This window comes from Neopelma chrysocephalum, unplaced genomic scaffold, assembly GCF_003984885.1.
Source record: "Neopelma chrysocephalum unplaced genomic scaffold, ASM398488v2 Primary Assembly neopelma1_188, whole genome shotgun sequence".
NCBI classification, from domain to species: Eukaryota; Metazoa; Chordata; class Aves; order Passeriformes; family Pipridae; genus Neopelma; species Neopelma chrysocephalum.
Genome location: NW_020897850.1, coordinates 2194599 through 2198350, shown reverse-complemented (window position 1 = coordinate 2198350; position 3752 = coordinate 2194599).

Here is a 3752-nt window from a genome sequence, read left to right as displayed (position 1 = left end):
CGGCTCACCTGGGCACGGGCACCTGGGCACGGCTCACCTGGGCACGGGCACCTGGGCAGGGACAGGGGGCAGCTCGGCTCGGCGCATCCCACCGCCGACAACCACAGCCTCCTCCCCTCCCCTCTCTTCTTTTTTTTTTTTTTTGACTCCTGATCTCTTAAAGCCAAAGCCCAAAGAAGCTCCCGGTTCCCTCCGGCGTGATTTGTTCTGGCGCTCGGTGAACAGCCCGGCTCCCTCTTTGCAGCTCTGCGCACGAAATCCTGGCGGTCGGAGGGGGCTAAAAGGCTGGAATTGTGACGAGGGAGGCTGTTCCAGACCTGTACCCCCAAAATTCCAGTCGTAAAACTTGCGTTGGAAATGAATCATTCTCGGTTTTAATGTGGTAATTAGAATTTTCAGAGGTATATATGGAAGCAATTCTTCCTTGTGAGGGTGGGCAGGCCCTGGCACAGGTTGCCCAGAGAAGCTGTGGCTGCCCCTGGATCCCTGGAAGTGTCCAAGGCCAAGTTGGAAGGGGCTTGGAGCAACCTGGGCTGGTGGAAGGTGTCCCTGCCCATGGCAGGGGGGAAACAAGATAATTTTTAAGGTCTCTTTGAGATGAAAGCATTCTGTGGTTCTATAATTCTACTCATGGTACCATTTCACAGACTTTTAAAGACCTGAAGCACTTCTTGGCATAAACTCGCCAAACACAGGCATTAAAAAATGTCCTTAGTTTCTCCAGTCAGCCACTTCCATTGTTTTCAGGTACAGTTGGGACTCACAGGCTTTGCATGCTGATGTGACAGACCTGACCATTCTGGTTTGTTCATTCAATGGCAGTGTGGATGGATGCTGTGGTATAGTTTTAGGAAGAACTCTGGTGAGGATAGCCAGTTTTTATTCCATATCCAGTGTTTTGGCAAAAACACACTGAAATCACTGGCTTTTAATTGGTGTAAGAACACTATGTTGTTGTGAACTGCCTGTAATATTCCCTAAACACCACTCCTCACCTTCTCATTTTCCTTATATTAATGTGCTGCAGCCCCTAGAAAGGCTTAGCAAATATTTGGAGAATCGTATTCCTCGTGACAAGGAAGGTGGAGGGTAGGATCAGGGAGAACAGGAAAGGAGAAGGAAGAATGGAACCAGTGTCACCTGCAAACTGAGGTGTGATGGAGCTGGGGAAGCTCTGCAGAGCCTCTGGCTCTTTGCCCTTCACCCTTCCCTGCTGCCAGTCAAGGCACCAAGGAATTTTAGCACGCTGATACTGAGAGTTCAAATAACCTGAAGGGCAAAGATTGTGTTTTAAAAGAACCAGGTGATATTCCTCCCCCTAAACCCCAGAGGCAGTGTATGAAATCCAGCTTGGAATGCTATTTGACACTGCATTGTAATGACATTGGAATGTATTGCTAAGGAATTTGTTGAGTGTCTTAGAATATTTTGTCAGCTGTAGATAGCAGTTAAAAGACTTGCTAAATATTTGCCTGAGCTTGAGCCTCAAGGTCAGGCCCATCCTGTAGATTTACAATGCCTAATATTCTTCTTTGGTTCACATTCATTTAAAAAATAATGTGAGAGGAAATGTCTATGAAGAAGCGCCTTTGAAAGCATTTCCATTTTTCAGTCTGAATCAATTAATCTGAGAAATGTTATTACCTTTTCCTGTAAGTTTTTCTCCTTTTATATCCTTAACCTATTATTTTAAAACCCCAACAGTACTCACAACAATAATACATTACATAAGCTCTGGATTTCCTTGCAAGGAGTTGGGAAAGTCTCTAAGGACAAAGAATATCAATACTTTCCAATTAAGCACATTACAAAAGTAACCACATAAAATACAATCAAAAGGAGGCTTAGATACTGTTCCAAATGTACAAGAGGTGACATTATCTGTTATATTATCTGTTGTATTATTCTGAAATGTGAACAATTAAATATGACAGTGACAGGCCAGCACCATTAAGAGAAAAATGACAGAAAATTCAGGAGCAGAAGTCGCAGTGAGGATTTTGAAGTGAGTTGAAACCTGTGAACTTTGAAATAGAAAGGAGTTTCTTTCAAGCAGCAACAAAGAAAGGCAATCGAGGATGTCTGAGAGGTGAAACACACACTTCAAAAAATACCACTTCAATCTTCCCACTTGATTCAGAGAGAATGGATCCCTGTCTTTTGTGGTAAATCTGTGTGTTTATCCAAGTGTACCAAACAACACATTAATTCAGTTGCTTGTCTGGGGCTTTGTTGCAGACTTTGGAGCTATTACTTGAAAGGATGTAATGGGGCTAAGAAATGCAGCTGGTGGGTTTTGGCTGGGAGAGGCAGTACAGCTGATTATTCAGCTGTGGTTCCGTGCACTGAGGTGTGATGCTGGTTTGCTTTTGGCATCTTGCTCTTTGAGAAGCTGTGATAAGTTAAATCCTAGTTCACTTTATGCCAGAACCTGCTGGTTTGAAAGAAAACAAGTAAAACTTGTCATGAGTTTACTGAGCTTGCTGAAAAGTATCTTAAAGACACCAATAATTCGTGTCTTAATTTTTTCCATAGCAGGAAGCCAACCTGCCCCTGTTGATTGAGATAAAATTCTTTGCACAGTGGAACTGCTGGTTGCTCCCTGTGAGGGGATTGCTCTTTTCTACTTCAGAGCTGACTGGATCTTACTAGTTTGGCATCTTGGTAAACAGAACAGTTTATAAAATACTTTTAAGAAGGAAGATAGTATCAGAAATGCAAAGTATGTTTCAAAAGCCGGAGTCAGTTCACTCAGAGTTCACCCCTGATTGAATGTAGAGATTAACTTTAAAAGACAAGTTTTGACTTCCAGCACTGTCTGTGTGTCCTGCAGAGTGACAGGATCTGTAAAATAATTCTGGATGTAACTGCAGGTGTATTTTTCAAGCTGCCAAGTGACAAGCACATCTTCAGAGACAGACAGCAACAAGGTCTGTCCACAGTCAAATGTTACCTAACAGAGCATAATTACAGGCAGTGCTGCCTTCCCTTGCACCTACACCCTCACACCTGCCTTCTGTTAGAAACATTAAAAATGTGAGCATTTCAGTACATCACCTGTGAAAAAAGTACATATGAAAAAGGGTAAATGATGGGGGAAATGAGCCCTGTTAACTGCCTCTTTCTGACCTTGACTTTAGTTTGAACTTGTTTGTAACAAAGTCTGAGAATATGAGTTTGCTTTGAACAACTGAGGAGTGTAACTGGCTGGAATGTCCTTTGATTAAAGAGGTTGTATTTTGCACTTTTCTGACCAAAAAAAAAAGCCAACAAAGGATCTCTGTCACAAGGTCCTTATCTGTTCTGGACAGCAACAACGTGTGCAGCAGTGGGAGAGGGAGGAAAACCATCGCAGAGAGACAGAAGTGTAATGGAAAAAAGGAGCAAAACAAAACCAAAGAGAAGACAGCTTTAAAAAAAAAAATTAAAAAAAAAAGAAGGGAGAGGAAAGGTAAAAGGAAACAAAACATTCCAGAGACTGGAAGGAATGGATTTAAACCAAGCACATTACTGTAAAGAATGGGCAGAGAGAAAGTCAGACTGGGTGTTGCAAATACTCAAATTTTGCCTGAGTAAGCTGCTGCTGTTAAAAAACATAACTGGGTCAGAGAAATTACCCTTGGGAATATTATTTTAAGACCTTGTAGGTGAAATGGCAAAAAGGTCTTGTCAAATATCAGATGCTTGCCAAAATATTTTCATAAATAAAATCCGTGTAAATGAGGGACAAAAGTAGAGGTGTTACTTTCTCT